General features: G+C 40.7%; 1 pseudogene; it reads left to right on the top strand.

Annotated features, from left to right (window-relative positions):
- The first annotated feature begins 980 nt into the window (after positions 1 to 980).
- On the top strand, positions 981 to 3,167 carry LOC149190070 (cullin-1 pseudogene; annotated as a pseudogene).
- The last annotated feature ends 17,171 nt before the right edge of the window (positions 3,168 to 20,338 follow it).

Here is a 20,338-nt window from a genome sequence, read left to right as displayed (position 1 = left end):
CATTGCTTCTCAAATTCTCAAGAGATGTCCTTTATGGCATTGAAATTTTTTCCACTAGGTTTAATGGCTTGAATGTTGACTAAAAGAAAAAGTGCCGAAAAATTTGTCTGAAAACATTATTTTTACTGAAAAACAAGTGCAACCATCAACCATAAGTATTTGAAAAAATAGTTTAAATAAAAAATAAAAAAATTATGAATATGCAAATTTTGCAACCAAAGGTATGCTTCCTAACATCGACTATGCTACAATCTTCACATATAATCCCATATTCTCATAGATTCAATTATGAAACCCCACTCACAATGGTCATTAATAATATTTTGCATGGCCTATCTTCATCTGCATTCAAAGAATATGATAATGTGTAGTGTAAATGTGTGACAAAGGCGAAGAATGCATCCACTGGCAATTGACATAATCTATGAAGGAGAGTCCCACAAATTTAGGAGTTAACATATAACTTTTCATGGATTAAAATATAACATTGTTAGTCTTTTAGCTTAATTTTCTGCGCCTCATTAGAAATTGGTGGTGTGTACGGTAGTTTGAGATGGAAGTTTATATGGTTCATAATTTATTTATTTCACGAATTGTCGGCCCCGAAATTTGGGTGTCCCATCTGGAGTGGCGATCTCCGTATAAATATGGAGTGGAGATGGAAGTTTATATGTTTCATAATTTATTTATTTCACGAATTGTCGGCCCAGAAATTTGGGTGTCCCATATGGAGGGTGTCCCATATGGAGTGGCGATCTCCGTATAAATATATCAAAATGGTTCTTCTCTTCTTCCTCACCATGTGACACAATTTCTTTTGTTTTATGGGAAGCGACCAACACAAATAGGCGCAGTCGACACAATCCGGTTACATTACCTGTCATTCTGTGCGTTCGGCAAGACTTCTCTGTAACGTTGGCAGACGTCGCTTGACAGAAGGTGACGGCTAAGAAAGGCGGGCAGTTACCACTTGGAAAAAGATGATGATGTCAACAGATACAGGTATTATAGAATTCAATGAAGGATGGGATATTATTCAGAATGGCATCCTAAAGTTGATAAATGTTCTCAAAACAGATTTAAAAGGCGATTTCCCTGTAACGGAGTACATTAACATTTATACAACTGTGTACAAAATGTGCACCCAAAGGCGTCCTTATGTGTACTCACAACAACTCTATGACAAGTACAAGATTTCATTGGAAGAATACGTTGCTGTCACAGTATTGCCAGCTTTAGGGGAAGTGCATGATCAGTTCCTGTTGAAAGAAGTTGAGAAATGTTGGGGAAATTATCACAAGGTGCTGGTTAGACTCATCTCAAATATGTTCATTTATTTGGATCTTTACTTCGTGAGGCAAAACTCCCTGGTTTCGCTAGTAAAAGTTGGAGTGATGTGTTTCCGTGACGTGGTGTATCACGGTATCAAGATTAATGTGAAGAATGTGGTGATTGAGTTGATTAATCGTGAGCGCGAGGGAGAACAAATTGATCGCGCTTTGTTGAGAAACATTGTGAATTTTTTTGTGGAAATGGGAATGGATCGCTTGGATTTGTACCAAAAAGACTTTGAAGCTCCCATGTTGGAAGATACTGGAGCTTACTACTCTAGGAAGGGTTCATTATGGATATTAGAGGAGGATTCGTGTCCTGACTATATGATAAAGGCCGAAGAATGTTTGAGACGTGAGAAAGAAAGAGTTGCTCACTATTTGCATTCCAGCAGCGAGCAGAAGTTATTAGAGAAAGTAGAAAATGAAATCCTCTCCTGCTACTATATTCAACTTTTGGAAAATAAGTATTCGGGGTGTCATGTTTTGCTTACAAACGACAAGAAAGACGATCTTTCGAGAATGTACAGGCTGTTCTGTAGAATACCTCAAAGCTTGGAACCTTTTGCAAGTATTTTTAAACAGCATGTAATCAGCGAAGGAATAAAATTATTTAAATGGGTGGAAGATGTTGTCAAGAATAAGAATAATAATATAGATGACATTCCAGCACATGAGTTTGTGGAGAAGATTATTGAAGTGCATGATAAGTGTAGTGGTTACGTTGTGGAGGCATTTCAAAGAAGCAATATTTTTTATAAAGCCTTGAGGGACGCATTTGAAGTAATATGTCATGTGCAGAGTTTCTGGCTACATTTTGTGACAACGTGCTTAAAAAGAGCGGTTTAAGTGATGATCATATTGAGGGTATTCTTGAAAAGGCGGCGAATCTCCTTCAGTATGTTAGTGATAGAGATTTGTTTGCTGAATTTTACAGGAAAAAACTTGCTTCCAGATTACTACACCATAAAAGCGCAAATGAGAGCCATGAACGAGCCATGTTGTCAAAGATAAAGGATCAATATGGTCTCCAGCTAACGTCAAAGATGCAGGGCATGGTTAATGATTTCACACTGGCAAGGGAGACTCAACCTGACTTCAACACATATCTTCATGATTATTCAAATGTGCATCCTGGAATAGAGTTGACTGTTACAGTATTAAATAATGGGTTCTGGCCAACCTACAAGTTATTCAACCTCAATCCACCAGCGGAAATTCTTAAATGTATTAGGGCGTATGAAGGCTTTTACTCTACAAAATATCAGCATCGTAAACTTACATGGATGTATTGTTTGGGAAATTGTAAACTTATAGGAAACTTTGATACTAAGCCAATAGAAATTGCAGTATCAACCAACCAGGCAGTCATGCTTTTATTGTTCAATGATTTTGAAAGATTGAGCTGTGAAGAAATCAGTTCACAATTAAATTTGCGAGAGGAGGATGTTATTAGACTGCTTCATTCATTTGTATGTGGAAAGTACAAGATTATTTTGAAGGAGCCGGTGACTCAAACAATAACAAAAACTGATAGTTTTGAATTCAATGCTAGCTTCACCTGCAAATCTGCGAGGATTAAGATTTCACTTCCACAAATGGATGAGAAGAAGAGAGTCAGCGAGGTTGTAGATGGCGATAGATGCCATGCCATCGACGATGAAGGCTAGAAAAGTCTTGAGCAGTCAGGAATTATTCGTTGAATGCGTTGAGCAACTGCAAGCCACGTTCAAACCAAAAGTTAAATTAATGCAGAAGCAGATTGAAGATCTGATTTCAAGGGAGTTCATAGAACGGGACAAAGAAAATTCTAATATCATTCGATATATAGCATAAAAGAAATTGCTCAATATACATGGTATCATTTTCGGGTATTGTTTTAACCCTACATTTTCAGTCATTCATTTGCAGGATACGAAACTTTTCAAATGACTTTGAACATATTGTTTTGTAGAATTTGATTTTATCTAAATTATTATTCCTGCCGTTGTAGAATTAGATTTTATGTAGCCGTGATATAACCAGTTTGGTATCTGCATTGACTATTATTTTCTAGATTATTTTATATCTTATTTCTTATGGTGTTATTGGTTGCCTAGGCTCTCATCTTCTTGAGTCATCATTATAAGCTTATATTTGGCTGGAAACAGAAGTTAAACCATGGATTGTCCCGTCTCTTTTGTCAAAAATTGAACCAATTTTATTTGAAACAAATCATTTCACTTTACCTTGATATGTGGAATTGGTTGAAAGGCCATAGTTTTTAATTATTTGCTGCTAGACATGTCTCCTGTGCCAAAATTTGAACCAATTTTATTTGAAACAAACTGTTTTACTTTACCTCGATATGTGGACTTGATTGAAAAGTTATGGTTTTTAATTATTTACTGCACGACATATAGAATTAGATTTTATGTAAATTAGATTGTTTTGTAGAATTAGATTTTATGTAAATTATTATTCATGCAGTTGCACAAGCCACATGACCTTGCTTGCTACATTTTCAGTACTCCTTTTTATCTGTTTTTGTAGTTGCTCCCTATGAATTAGAATACTTCTTGGTTTCTTACTGTGGAATCTGATTTGAAGACTTTTCCTTCCAACTATGTTCTTATGATCGGAATTTATCACCTTAGTCATAACTGTCATGTACCTCGTGTATCTTTGTGGCTTCTTACTTTGGCTAACTCTCCCTATATTGGGAGTCTCTCATTGAGTGGCTGCCTCCACTTACCTTAGTCTCTTCTCCTCAACATCCTACTTATTGACCCACTTGCGAACTAATCAAGACTCAAACTATGATATTGGCTGAGGGTCCTTCTTGGAACATATTGTTTTGTAGAATTTGATTTTATGTAGCGGTAATATAACGAGTTTGGGTTATGCATTGACTATTATTTTCTAGATTATTATATATCTAATTTTTTATGGTGTTATTGGCTGCCTAGGCTCTCATCTTCTTGAGTCATCATTATAAGCTTATATTTGGCTGGAAACAGAAGTTAAATAATGGATTCTCCCGTCTCTTTTGCCAAAAATTGAACCAATTTTATTTGAAACAAATCGATTTACTTTACCTTGATATGTGGAAGTGGTTGAAAGGCCATAGTTTTTAATTATTTACTGCTAGACATGTCTCTTGTGCCAAAATTTGAACCAATTTTATTTTATTTGAACAAATCGTTTTACTTTAATATGTGGACTTGGTTGAAAAGCTATTGTTTTTAATTATTTATTGCACGACATATAGAATTAGATTTTATGTAAATTAGATTGTTTTGTAGATTTAGATTTTATGTAATTTATTATTCATGCAGTTGCACAAGCCACATGATGACCTTGCTTGCTAGCTACATTTTCACCACTCCCTTTTATCTGTTTTTGTAGTTGCATCTTATGAATTAGAATGCTTCTTGGCTTCTTACTGCGGAATCTGATTTGAAGACTTTTTTCTTCCAACCATGTTCTTATGATTTGAATTTATCACCTCGCTCATAAGTGTCATGTACCTTGTGTATCTGTGGCTTCTTACTTTGGCTAAACGTGGTATTCGGAAGTCCAACTCTCTCCTGATCATCCTTAAACAATTTGTCTACTGACCTGGCTCTAACTCTCCCTATATTGGGTGTCTCTGATTGAGTGGCTGCCTCCACTTACCCTAGTCTCTTCTCCTCATCATCCTACTTATTGACCCAGTTGCGAACTAACCAAGACTCAAACTATGATATTGGCATAGGGTGCTTCTTGGAAGCTCTAACATGTTCTTCTTCTAAGAACTCCCTCATAAGCCTGCTTTCCTCAACCCTATGGTCTTTACTCTTCACACTTCCTTTCTTGATGCTCAAGGCTATAAATTATTTTTCCTCCACAACAAGGAAAATACACTCTAGTGAGGGTTTTGAGGAATCCCATATGAAAATAGCCCAAAAATATATTTATAGCGGAGGTCACTAGTGGAGTTGGGGGGTGGATGTTTTTAATGGTGTGTCTATAATACACTAATGCATCGATGGGTTACTATAACTAGATGCACCGGTGCTTAATAACATATGGTGCATCATGGAAAAGTTATATATATATATATATATATATATATATATATATATATATATATATATAACGTGTGTTAAGTATATAAGGCGCCCTGATACATATACTAATCGTGAACATTAGAAAATGGTGCACCATTACATGGTTGTTTTTTATACAGATAAAAACAACAGTTCGCTGCATATATAAGGTGCACATGTGCATATACTATTCAATAGCACCAAACAAAGGTTAAATTAAAAAAAGATGTTAGTTGTAAAATTCATTTTCACCATTTTGGTGTTATACTCTCACGAAGCACCGGTCCAATAATTGTTTACGAAAGCCCCAGTGTGTAAAAAACATAGTGCACCGTGGTAGGATTTTTAATTTTAAAAATGTCGGTGCACTTCTTAGATAATATGCATTGGTGTTGTTAATAGAATTGTACAACCTAGTGCTTAATATGCAATTGTGCACCATGGAAGGGTTAATTTTTGTAAAAATAAAAACCGATGGTGCTCTGAATAGAATATTTGCATTGTTCGCACACTACTCAATAGCAATAGAAAAGGGTTAAATTTAAAAAAATATTAGTCGTAAAATTAATTTTGATCATATTGATGCTATATTGTAATGAAGCATCGATGTTATCCATATTTATGATAGCCTTGGTGCATAAACAACATGGTGCACATGGAATAGTTTTTAATTTACAAAGGGCAGTATACTTTGTATAAAATAAGCACCAGTTCAGTTAATAGAATTGTATGCCCGATGCTTAACAAACAATAGTGCACTGTGGGAGGGTTATTTTTTATAAAAATAAAAACAACGATGCATTGAGTAAGTAGTGAGATCCAGTGCATATATTAATTGATAGCACCAAACAAGGGCTAAATAAAAAAATATGTTGGTCGTAAAATTCATTTTTACCATTTTGGTGTTATAGTCACATAAAACACCAGCGTTCCCTTTTTACGAAAGCCCCGATTTGTAAAAAATAGGGTGTACTGTGGAAAGGTTTTTAATTTAAAAAACATTGGTGTGTTACTCATATAATAAGCATCGGTGCCATTAATATAATAGTACATCTCGGTGCTTAACAATGCTGCATTGTTCGAGGGTTATTTTTTTAAATAAAAAGTAACTCTGGAGCACTAGTGCATATACTACTCAATAACACCACAATAGTGTTAAATTTAAAAAAATGTGAGTCGTAAGATTTATTTTCACCATTTTGGTGCTATACTCCCATGAAGCCCCAAAGTCAATACCCCCTTTTGTCCCCCTTTATGGTAACGAGAAAAAAGAGAGAGAGAGAGAAAAGAGATACCCCCCACCCCTTGAAGAGGGAGAAGGGACCTGTGCATCTCCCGAGAGCGAGTTTAATTTTTCTAGTTTGATTTATTTATGGAGTCTCAGATGAGGTCGGGACCGCCAGTGGCTGGGTTGATGAGCTTTCCCATAGTGGCCCACCTAAAAAGTGGATCCATCCTTAGCTAGGCAAGTCAGCTTCCATCTTCCCTAACCGCCCATCTTAAATTTAAGATCGATAGTCCACTTTGTAGATTGGGATCCATGTGATGGCCCCTCTGACCCACTGGCCTCTAGTATGGGCTGGTGGTAATCGTGGACGGAGGCAAGCCAGTTCTGGGTCCCTAACATCTTAGTCAGAACGAGCGGGTCAGATTTTAGGTTGGAACCACTCATACTATAGGCATTGAGCTGGGTAGATGAGCAGGCCCCTTGGATCCACGATCATGTGGTTATCTCAAAGTCGAGAGAAAGTTCACTTCCATTAGCCCTAACCTTCTTGAAATGGGCTTTAGAGACATTCTAGAGCCTCTTAATTAGGTCAGTCGTTAGATTTCTCATCTGGCCTCTCGATTGACGACGAGTCAGTAGTCATTTTTGGTTGGAGACACCCCATTCGTGGGCTGGGTTCCAGTCCTTTCCCCAGACGACCACTTCATAGCTTGGGACCTAACACTACCTGGCAAGACAGACGCTGGAGTCCCTAATCCCTCCAGCCACTACCACTACCGCAGCCAGAAATCCACCAACCTTACCTACCACCTGCTAGCCTTATCTGGTGATCCAATGCACAGGCAGGATCCATAGATGTACACCCATCAGAATCAGATTGACCAGCAAAGGCAGAGTCATATGTAGAGACTAAAGTGGTGGAGGGAACATAAATACCAACAACAGAAGCTACGACAGCTACAGTAACAAGTTAAGCATCACCAGCAAAGATAGATGTTGTAGATCCGGTTACGGGTGTAGATTTAGCAATTTTTTTCTGATCAAGAAGCAAAGGCATGGATTCCAGTGCCAAGTGTAGATTCAGTTGCAGGGCTCAGGCTCAATGAACCATATGAAATAAGTCACGGGCAACCACTGGCATCAACCAATGAAACAAAAGCAGATCCATACCTAGTTAACTCAGTTGACCCCATGCCTGTTTTTTATTAATCCATTAGAGAGTCAAGTCAAACAGTAGCCCCATCACTAGAGGAATAAGTAAGGACAACAGTAGTAGGAACCATGATGTGTGAACCAGAACCCCCAAGCAATCGAATGAAGCAAGTTGTGTGAACCATGAAATGGTCTAACCCACCCTCAATAGCTCTGGAATGAATGAATCAATAACTAGGACTGCTTCTATCATCTCGTACCATCGATCAATAGTGTCCAATCAATAGGGTCTAACCCAATCTATGGCACACGAACAAGCAGAGAAAGATCAAGGTGTAGCTATCTCAAGGAAAAGACATAGATCAAGGTGAAAGGCTTTTACCCACATCCATAGAATAAGAACTTCCAGGTGATATCCCTTCCAGGAATAAGAATAATAAATTCCTTCAAGGTGATATCCTCCCCCTCTCAATGAATAAGAACTGAAAGGTCAATAAGATATAGATATCCATTGAAATGATTAACCGTGCCAAGCATGAAATACATAAAAGTAATAGAAATATATCTTCCATCGCTCACCACCTCACCCCAACGGAATGCGTTGCGTTTGGATGGAGCTAAAAGTCACATGTCTGATTGATACTTTGACTGCTCTATGGATTGTTTGGAACATATGATATTCGAGAGAACTCTTGAATTTTCGAAGAACGAGTTATAAAAAAATAAAATAAAAAGAGTTTATAGGTTTGATCATCTGGGATCAGATCAATCTCGATCGATCCAAAATACTAATATGCCTGGTCTAGTCCAATACTCCCATCCATCGAACTCGATAAGGGCATGAGATTGATATGATCTGAAAGACTTTTCAAGGCCAAGTCATAGGGACAAACTATGAGGGGATATATATAAGTAGTATCATTTAGTGGAATCTATAGGGCTATACGGGCTCGAACCGTAGACCTTCTTAGTAGAACAGATCAAAGTTCTTATTATCAAAATAATTTGAACTGTTCCAAGAACCCAACATGCATTTTCTCGCATTGGGTTATTTCATTAACTGATGGAAAGATCGGTTAGTCTGCCATTCCCCTCTTTCCTGTAAGATACTAATATGGCTCTTTGTGCTCCAAATTTTTACCCTTTGGAAGCAACCCCAAAGTTATTCAAAAGGTTACTTTGACGTAGGTCCGCCTTGATCGGGCATAGATTGACTCAAATAGAGTCTCTTCTATCGCTCCAAAAGTAAAATATGACACTTCATACACCTAAAAGTTCATAGAGTGAAAAGAATCTATTTTGAGGTCCCTGTATTATACTCATTACGCCTGGCATTGAACGAAGCTGGGATTGACCATATCAATTAGATCCATAATTCGAATCAAAGGGAACATCACAGTCCAACCAAGTCTTTCTCCGGTTTCCAAATCACCATGTCCTCGCGCTTACCACGTGATTTAGACACCTCATGACTAAGCTGCATTTCGTCATCGCGCAAACACCTTCATACTTCCAAGCTATACCACGAAAGGAATTGAACCTTAGAAATTTCACCACGTAACAGCGCCCCTAAGGGGGAGACAACCTAGACTGACAAAGGAAATACCTAGTAGGGCTGCTTACCGGGCTATTTTTTGTTTCTGGGTGATCCTCTCATCTCTTGGAAGAGAAAGAAGAACTCTCAAAGATCTTAGAGGAGAACTTGTTCTAGTGAAAGAATGAAGCTTGGAATGAATGAATTTCCAAAAAGAATTAAATTCAGACAATATGACAGAGCAAGATCTCGCTACTTTTTCATGTGTCTTGCCAAGCGGCTTCATTCGGGATCCTCCAGTCAGGGGGAAAGTAGTGTCTACTAGCATAGGAAGTCACTATCCAACCTTTGGTTTGGTTTCAGCGCACTTAGTTGTCCCGTAAGAAGCTGCTGCTTGGCTAACCTGCTTGCTGCTACAACGCTCAGTATCAGTCATGTATCCCACGTGGGCTCAGAGTTCACCTTCCTTTTGAGGAGATTTGACAAACCTCTTTTGGGGGGTTGATCTGTGACCTATCCTTTGAACTAGAAGATGAAAGGAATGAAGTGGAACTATTGGTGAGCGCAATGCCTACTGAGAACCAGCCATTCCTACTCCACTTACAAAGTTTTCCTCGCTCCACGAGACCCCATAGGCTCTTATATTCTACTCTATGCTTAGTTAGCTCTGTTACACAGTAATTTGTCACTGCCTTCCTGTCAGTCACCCTGCTCTGCCAAGAATTCACAAACACTAAGTTCCTGCTTTCTGAACTGGCCCAAAAACCCTTTTTTCTAAAGTTTTGTCCATCAGCGCGTCTGTTCCTAAAATATCCGCGATGACTGGCGCCCTGTAGTGTATTCCGTGCGCTGCGAGCGCGAAAGGACATCACTTTTCCGCGCTGGTCGACAGCGCGCCTTTCCCGTGTACTTCCGCGCTGACATGACTGTCCCAGTTATTGAGACGCGGCGACAGCGCGACAGTTGCTTAATAATCCGCGCTGATCCAGTTTGGGCGAATTTGTTCAAACAGCCAGCCTTCCAGATAACTCCAGGCTTGGTTGTTAGCTTTGTGAATGTCGACTCCTTTCTATGGCATGTCTGTTCGACCCTTTGCAACAACTTCCCTTGAAGATAAGCTCATCCTTCCACCCTTTTAGGAGACTCCTTCTCCTATATAAACTCCCACCATTACCATGAGCAGCTAGTTAGAGATAGCTTGGAATAGCTTGGATTGTACAGAGCTTATAGTGCTCAGATTGCTGTTATTATAGGTTTGATGTGCTAGGTGTGGAAGTGATTGATTGCTTAGGGAAGGTTGTTTTGTGTTGCTTGTGTGTGAGAGAGAGAGTTGTTTGTCTTGGGAGAATCATCCTCAGAGGTGAATGCTTGAGATACATGCTGATTGGCCCCTCCTGAGAAGGTTACCGACGTCAGAACATTTGGTTGTACTCTTCTCTTTTATGATTAATAATAGATGACTGCTATTATTGTTCCATTCTCATTTGTCTATGCAATGGTTAAATGTGAATTACATCTTTTCTGACTGATGTATGGTTGCTTTTACTAGATTTCACGCTTGCGTTTGTTTCCTCTTCGTGTGTGCAGGTATCTATTCGCGGAGATCGCGAAGGATTGTGACCAGCCGAAGCGAAGGAGCGAAGGCAACATCTCTTCGTCAATCGACAGCGCAGGAATCCAAGTAGGTGCTCTTTACCTCTTGTTTAATCGTAATTAGGAACATGCATAGCAGCATTGTGTGATTGTTGCTAGACCCCTGCTGGGCTAGTAGGGATCGCCTCTATCCGTAGAGGGGATTTACCTCTCCAACAAGCTCTATCCTCAGGTGTACTCTTGGAGGTGCTACTGTTTCCTACTACTGCTATGAAAGAAACAAACAAACACAGTGCATGCCCTACCACTGTTACTGCATCAATTTAAGTGCACTACTACTACTGCATTTATATTAGTGCACTACTTTTGTTACTTTTGTGATGCCTACTCCTTAGATGAGGTTAGATTTATCCTTAGGTCTTACTCTTTAGTCAACTCTATATTGTTAAAAAGCGCCCTACTCATTCTATGCATGAGAAAAGCTACTGCTATTATATACTACCTATTGAACTGCATGCACTGCTTTGCCTACTGTGCACTGTGTTACCTCTTGCTTTTGGTTAGCTCTATGTAGCTCTATCTTTGTAGCTCTACTGCCCTATTGAAGTGAGAATAGCTACTGCTACTACCTACAGCTATGCAAGTGAGAAGCCTGCCTCCCCTAGGGGCCCACCTGAACAGTGGAACCTACTTAGCCTAGGCAAGTCAGCTTCCATCTTCCCTAACTGCCCATCTTAAATTTAAGATCGACAATCCACTTTGTGGATTGGGATCCACGTGCTGGCCCCTTTGACCCACTCGCCTCAGGTACTACGGGCTGGTGGAAGTCGTTGAGCGAGGCAAGCCAGTTCCGGGTTCCTAACTTCTTAGTCAGAACGAGATGGTCTGATTTTAGGTTGGGACCACTCATACTGTAGGCATTGAGTTGGGTTGATGAGCAAGCCCCTCTAAGCCACAATCATGTGGTACTGAAAGTAGAGTGCAAGTCAACTTCCATCAGCTCTAACCTTCTTGAAATGGGCTTTAGCAACGTTCCAAAGCCTCTTAATTAGGTCAGTCGATACATTTCTCATTTGGCCTCTCAATCAACGACGCGTCAATAGTCATTTTTGGTTGGAGACACCCCATTCATGGGCTGGGTTCCAGTCCCGTCCTAGAGGCCACCTCATAGCATGGGAGCTTACTATCCCAACCTATCACCCAACTCAATTACAACATCCTACTGGGAAGACCATGGATATATGCTATGGCTGTAGTTGTGTCGACCTACTTTAGGAAGATTGCATTTCGTTTTCAAGGAGGAATCACAATCGTTGACCAACAAACATTTCTCCCCAATAGTTCCCAAGTTATGGGAAGCATTCTGATGATCCATGGAAGCCCCCATTCGCTTCAAAATATCGGAGTAGGCCTACTAAAAGACCCTATATTAATGGGGACTTTTGCCCTCCCGCCACCAACCAATCTGGCGGAAGTGGCAACGATAGGAACCTGCAATATGATATCTTCAATTCAAAAGATCTCAGAAAATGATATTAACATGGATCATCCGCAGGTATTGCCTCCAAGCCCAATAGAAATATTGTAGCAATCAATGTTTTCGGCATGGGAGGCAGGCCCGAATCAACGCTCTTCAAGCGTTTGGATAGATAGGTCTAAGGAATATGGCACCCCTTCAGATCCTTGGTCGCAAGTGCCTTACACCGACGAAGGAATTATTTAGTCAATGATAATTGAAGGGGCACCATGGGAAGATTACCACCATCGTTCCCATCTTCCGGATTGCCAAGAAGATACTCCTGATGACCTTCATCATCCTTCAGTTTTTGATTTCCTATCAAATACTGTAAACACAGTGGATTCCAAGCGAAACTTGTCCAATATTGAAGAGACTATCGCCATAAATATCTTGACCAAAATGGATGTTGTAGAAAATATTTATGTTGGCAAATGTTGTTCTCCTTCAGAACTCGAAATATATAATGCTCTTTTTTTCGAATTCAAAGATATCTTTGCTTGGTCATACGATGAAATGCCAGGCATTGACTAGAGTATAGTTGAACACGAAATCAAGATGTATCCAGAGGTCAAACCGGTACGACAACGACTACGTCAGGTGCACCCCAAGAAAGCCACTGCTATCAAGGCAGAAGTTGAGAAACTTCTCCATGCTAGTTTTATTTACCTAGTTACTCTAACCGATTGGGTATCGAACATTGTTCCTGTGATGAAAACACAAGGAACAATTAGAGTGTGCGTCGATTATAGGGATGTAAATCAATCTTGTCTGAAAGACAACTACCATACACCCTTTATTGATCAAATAATTGATGAATGCGCCGGATGTGAAATCTTTTCATTTATGGATGGATTCTCTGGGTATAATCAAATAAATATCCGCCCACAGGACCAGTCAAAGACTGCATTTATTTTTCCGTGGGGCACATTTTCATATCGCTAATTACTGTTTGGTTTAAAGAACGCAGGGGAAACATTTCAGAAGGCAATGAATTATGCCTTCCATGACATCAAAAAAATCGTTCAACCATATCTCGATGACCTTCCAGCTCATTCGCAAAAGCGGACCGATCATCTGCAGCATTTGAAAGCGATATTTCTACGTTGTCGACACTACAAGATACGACTCAATCCACATAAATGTGTGTTCTGTGTCAGTTCGGGTCATTTGCTTGGCTTTGTCGTCTCAAAAGATGGGATTCGTCTCGATGCATGTAATGTTCAGGAAATCATAAATTTTCCTCCACCTTCAAATTTGCTTCAGATTCAGAAACTCCAATGGAAAGCAAGCTTTCTAAGGAGATTTATTCCAAATTATGCCGAACTTGCTAAAGGTTATACATGTCTATTGAAAAAGGAGGTACCCTTCGTCTGGGATCAGGTTGCGCAAGCTTCCTTTGATGCTTTAAAAGAATCCCTAATGAAATCATCATTAATGTATGCTCTTGATTATCAAAAAGACTTTAACCTGTATCTGGTTGCAGCGGATACAACCATCGCAATGGTTTTAGTTAAAGAAGACAATGGAATTGAACATCCTATATATTATTTGAGTACGAACTTAAATGATACAGAAAGCAAGTATTCCTATGTTGAAAAGCTGGCTCTCGCAGCTGTTCAAGCAATACAGAGATTTCGACACTATGTCCTCTTTCGAAAAACTACCATTTTGTCAGATTGCAACCCCATGACTTATATATTGTCGCGATAGTTGCTGGGGGGCAAATATTCAAAATGGATAGCAATTCTCCAAGAGTTTGATCTGGAATTTGTAAAATCCAAATCAAAGAAATCCCTGGTTTTCGCAGAATTACTATACGATCTCCCATCGTCGTCCAAGATGAAACATTCGAAGAAACCATCGTGGTTGAATCTTTGTTTCTGATATCTTCAAGCAATCTGTGGTATGGAGATATAATCATCTATCTCCAAACCCAAAAATATAGGTCTAATACCTCTCACTCGGAACAAAAATGTATTCGATACCAATCAAAAGACTACATGATTGTCGGTGATACACTTTACTGTCGTGGTGTCGATACAGTTTTGAGGAGGTGCCTCACCCACGAGGAGGCCGAAAAAGTCCTGAATGATTGCCATTCAGGTGCGTGTGGGGGGGCATCAATCTGGTTACACTACAACGCAAAATTTTTTACGAGCAGGATACTTTTGGGCAACAATGTTCAAAGATTGCATAACCGTAGTCAGAAGTTGCCATGCATGTCATATTTTCGATAGCAAAAACAGAAAACCACCCGCACCTCTGCAACTGATAGTTGTTGTTGGGCCATTCGCCAAATGGGGCATTGATTTCATGACATGTAACCCCACCTCGAGGGGGGGCATGGGTATATCATAGTCACGGTGGACTATTTTACCAAATGGGTCGAGGCGATGCCTACATTAGATAACACTGGTGAAACAACTGCCCTTTTCTTTTTCAATCATGTAGTCGCTAGATTCAGCGTTCCACAGTCTATAGTCACAGATCATGGATCACATTTTTGCAATCACATGATGGTCGAATTGGCTGCCAAATTAGGTTTGTCCCATGACAACTCTACTCCATATTACCCACATGCCAATGGACAAGTTGAAGCAATCAACAAAGTCCTGAAGCGGATGCTGCAAAGGATTATTGGAGTCCACAAAAGGAGTTGGCACCTAATCCTGTACTCAGCCTTGTGGGCATACCGAACTTCGGTAAGGAATGCAACCGGGTTCACACCTTTTCAACTGGTGTATGGCCTAGAAGCAATCTTACCAGTTCAGTGTGAAATCTCGTCCCTCAAACTCACAGTCGACCTCCTCCCTGGAACTTCAGAAGAGGAGGCTCGTTTCTTGGAACTAATCCAATTGGATTAAACCCGTCGTGATGCCGCTTTGGCTAATGAAGCCCATAAGAAACGAGTCAAGGCGTAGTTCGACAAGAATGTCAAACCCTGTGTCTTCTCAGAAGGTGACTTGGGCTTGCTTTATGACCAGGAATCCGATAAATTGGGAGCAGGTAAGTTCAAGTCTTTATGGATGGGCCCCTATATTGTTAAGCGTGTATTAGCAAAAGGAGCCTACGAGTTAATGGATTATGATGGGATTCCACTGGCGCAACCCCGTAATGGGTTGTACCTTAAGCGTTACTACGCATGATTCAGTGTGGTAACCCATATGCTTTTGTTACATTTTTGTTTTCACTAAGAGTAATTGTTTTGGTCAGGTAATCCACTGTTTACATTTGTCACAGATGTCGAACCTATTGGAATCTTTCGTTGTATATGTTGACGGAGCGAGTCGTAATTCACAGAACCTATCTTCTGCGGCCCGGGCCATTTTTGATCCAAGCAGCGAGTTAGTAAGTTTCAGAGGGGTATGTATTGGTCGGTCAACAAATAACATTGCTGAATATAGCGCGTTGATAGAACTTCTCTCTGATACCATCACACATGGCATAAGCCAACTTGTCGTCAGGCTAGACTCACAGCTCGTCATACTACAACTCACTGGTATTTACTTCGTCCGAAATCCAACTATTTATCGCATGTTCCTAAGGTTCAAGATTTTGGGAAGGCAATTTGATTTTATTCAATATCAACATATTTCCATAAACTTAAACACATTAACAGACTCATTGGCGAATTATGTGTTAGATAGACATTTGCAACATTTATAAAAAGAAGCATTTCATCAACATTTGCATCAGGATCATGTAACTTAACCGAAATAAATCTCCGAAAATAATATATATATATATATATATATATATATATATATATATATATATATATATATATATATATATATATATGAGCAATTGTTTATGGTTTACACATAATGTTCTGTAACCAAGACAAAATTGGTCAAATGACCCAAAACTCAAAATGCTAAGGGGCACTCTAGTCTAATGATGCTGGTGATAACAAGTCACTGCCTGTGCAATCATGCGTAAAAGCCTAGTCCACCGACTCGATACACCGGTAGTATGTCGCTGCAACCTCAGGGGCAGCTCGTCGGTCCTCACGCCCGGAATACCAAGAGTAAGGCCTTTGACCTAATCCTGCAATGCTAAAAGAGTCTCGACTGCATCAAGGTCGTGAAGGAAAGCCCTTCCCGCACCGTCTCCTGCTGGAGCAGCAGCTGGCACTCTCAGGCGTACTACTGGTCGAACTGGTCCAACATCTGCATGAGCACATGAGTTTTGATTAGTCATGATAGAAGAAAGCACAAGAACATTATAAAGAGAAATGATAAACAGAGATATGGTCCGAGAATTTCCGATGACACCCCACTGCTCGCGAGCAGGCAGTACCAAATCCGGATCACCCCGGAAATCCATACCGGCATATGGATACTCGGGAAAAACCATATCCTGAGAGTTGAACCACTCGAAAAAGGTATGAAAGAAGGAAATCTGGGACTGACCAGCATGTTTGGCCATAAGTTCGACCCATCTCTGCATCCGTGGCTCAGTCGGTGGAGGTAAACCAAGTGAAACATACTATGGCTGCATCAGCGGGATCTTTTCCAAGGCGAAAGCTGTCAAGATAGAACCATATCCAAAGTTCTTCAATCTTCCATTTTTCACCTTGGTTAGTTGTTCTTTCATCACAGAGAGTACTGCATCACAACAGTTGAACACCTTTGGTTCAAGGCATTCCAAGGCGTACTGTATATAAGACCTATTGGCCACGTGAAGTGCTGCACTACCAGCCAGTCTAGCAAAAGTGAACAAAATGGTCCTCAGGGACCTGTAAGTGACATCTCTGATAATGATCTTGCCGTCCTTGCTCGGCTGAGATCCCTCTCTGCAATACCTACGAATGTAATCTCTCACATATTCATCCCCATGGGCTGAACTTGATAATGAGATAGGGGCACCCCGCCTCGATAAGCCGGTCAAAAAATAGATGTCCACGACAGTCAAGGGGATAGATTTGCCCTAATCTGGAACACCTGGGTGGTAGGATCCCATGCATCGAGAAAATATTGCAACAGGTTGATTTGTTGCCTCATGCAAGAGATGCGGAAAAACTTGAATAGGCCACAGTTCTGCAGTGCATTTACTGTAACCGGATCATGTAAAGCAAGCATGTCCTCTTCTTCATGCTCACATTCTCGCCATGTAACAGGCATTTTTCTCCAATGAATCTCTGAAACAAACAAGAGAAGAGTCAAGATCTTGATTTGGTGAAACACATGCAAAAATTTCCGTGAAAAACTGTGCATAAATGGCCCTCTTTGTGCCCATCGCACCCCCAACAGTGTTCTAGGTGGGATGCATGCTGACTGGCCAACGGCTAAGCCAGCATGCATCGCACATTTCGATGTAGAAGAGGTGCGATGGAGCCAGGGTGAGTTTTTCAAACCCCAGAGGCTCAAAAAAACCAGAAAACATGCTCAGAATGCAAAAAGGAAAGGATGAAATTAAAGATCTCAGGTTTAGCTCCTACCTGGTCCAGACGGCGTTGAGAATTGTCCACAAAATCTCTCGGAATCAGCTAGTGAAAATCAAAGGGGGAAAGCACCAAGCTTCCCCATAAAGTGACCCCAATAGCCCGTCCTCTCCACGGGGAGTAATGACTCTTTGGTGTTACAGGTGTAGTGAGAGGGGATGGGACTACCATGAAATTTGGAACCCAATCACCGGGCTTCTCTAAATTTACTTTAAAGGACTCAAGTTAGTTGTTAGAGAGGGTGGGTTTAAAACCCCAGGGTAAGGCCACGGTACTTCCATCCATTGGTTTGGCAACAGGAAGTGGCCAAGCACTTGAAATGAGCTCATCGAGTGGGCTTGAGGGGGCTACCAAGTTTTCTCTCCTAGACCAACAAGGTTAGGGAAGTCAGGTTTAGGCTTCATCAACTCATCTGGCCCTAAGATTAATAGAAATGACTCCCATTTCTTGCTGGGGTGTCCTTGATAGAGTCACATCAATTTTCAAACCTTGCTAGGATACCATCTCTAAACATATGAGGTTAGGGAGCCAGGGGACTGCCTTGCCTCAACACGGTGGTTACCACCTATCCTGGTGATACAATGAGTGGGCCTGATGGGGCAGACATGACTTGTAGCCCATTGCTGGGGTGTCCCATATTTTTGGGTTAGGTTAGGGAGCAAGGCTACCTTGCCTTTTTTCCTGGGTTACCACCCATCCTCCTAAAAATGAGTGGGCCAGAGGGGGAAACCAAGTTTTCTCTCCCAGTCTCCTCCTTATGAGAGAGGGGTATCCTAGGAAATTTTTGGATCTACCATAGGGTGCACTCATACAACGATTGGACGTGGGCTTGAGGGTGCAAACATGATCCGCAACCCATTGCCGAGGTGTCCATCATTTTACGTTAGGGAGAAAGGCTGCCTTGCTGAGATATTATGGTTACCACCCATATATCACCGAGTGGGCCTTCAGGGGCAACCAGGTTTTCTTGCCCAACCCATTGCCGGGGTGTCCCATATTTTTGGGGTGAGGTTAGGGAACAAGGCTACCTTGCCTCTTTTCCTGGGTTACCAGCCGTCCTCCTAAAATGAGTGAGCTAGAGGGGGCAACCAGGTTTTCTCGCCCAACCCATTGCTGGGGTGTCCCATATTTTTGGGGTGAGGTTAGGGAACAAGGCTACCTCGCCTATTTTCCTGGGTTACCATCCATCCTCGTAAAAATGAGTGAGCCAGAGGGGGCAACCAGGTTTTCTCTCCCAGCCTCCTCCTTGTGGGGGCGAGGAGGAGGGGTGTCCTAGCTCAACTATTGTGTTGCTAATTTCCATGGCTAGCTGAGCTAGCTCCTCTTGTCCGATTTGGTTATGTAAGCTACATAGGCCACATGATTCAACTAGCAGGTGCCCTATTCGTTCTTCTAAAGGTCGGATGTAAGTGCTTCTGCCTTTGCTTTATGAAGTGCTTATTAAAGATCATAGTCAACTGCATAATCGAAAAAAAGAGAAGAATCAACTACTACTGGTGCTTCTATAGGTTCTTATGCATCTAGATTTGGAAAATCTGACTAAGAGTTTAAGATGGATGCCTAGATCCATGGGTATGAGGGTTTAGGATGTCATGTTAGACCTGGGGTCCAATGTGAACATCGTTCCAAAGAAGTTGTCGAAAATGATGGGGAGCGTGCACCCAGTTTGTTCACTCATCCAGTTGAGGCTAGCGAATCATTATTAAATTGAACCTATTGGTCATCTGGAAAATGTGAAATCCAAACTTAGAATTGTGAAGATAATGGTGTATTTCGAGGTCATTGGGATTGTATATGATCAAAATACTTACCCTGCCCTATTAGGGTTTGAATGGGAAAATGACAGCGAGACCATCCTTGGAGGGGGAAATGTCTTTTGAAGCTAGTGTAACAAGAGTGATACAAGACATTAATCCAATCAAAGGATCCCCATACATAGAGCCAATGAATGACATTATGGATAATGCAGTGATAGATTAGTTGTACAACTTAATAGCTAGAATGTGGGATTACTATGTCAATCCCATAGCAAATGGAGCGATGAGCTGACGTAGAATTTGCTCCTATGATTAAAAATTCCAAGAATCATTTTCAGATTGGCAAGAGTGGAACTAGAAGATTTCATCTCATCATTGCACCATGTTTAGGTCATTCCATTAGATTGGCATAGAGTTGAGGGACCCTCCAATTTTTGATGGAACCAAGGATGTGGAGGAGTTCATGGACGACACGAGATCAATGATCCCTGAAGAAAAGTGAGTTTCGACACTAGATGCAACCTTGAGGTCCACTTCTTATAGATGGTGGGCCATGCATAAGGACAACATAATAAGTTGGGAAGAATTCCAACCCGCATTGTGACATCACTTCAACGCACCGATAGAGTTTTAGGTTATTTATATTCTGGGAGTGGAAAAATACCCAATCACCTTGACAGAAAAACAAAGAATATTAAGTACTAAATA

Source organism: Pinus tabuliformis, chromosome 3_1 (assembly GCF_031772625.1).
Source record: "Pinus tabuliformis cultivar Carrire ecotype Pingquan chromosome 3_1, CPIR1, whole genome shotgun sequence".
Taxonomy (NCBI): domain Eukaryota; kingdom Viridiplantae; phylum Streptophyta; class Pinopsida; order Pinales; family Pinaceae; genus Pinus; species Pinus tabuliformis.
Note: the sequence above shows the minus strand (reverse complement) of the source record. Positions and strands in the feature narration are given on the sequence as shown.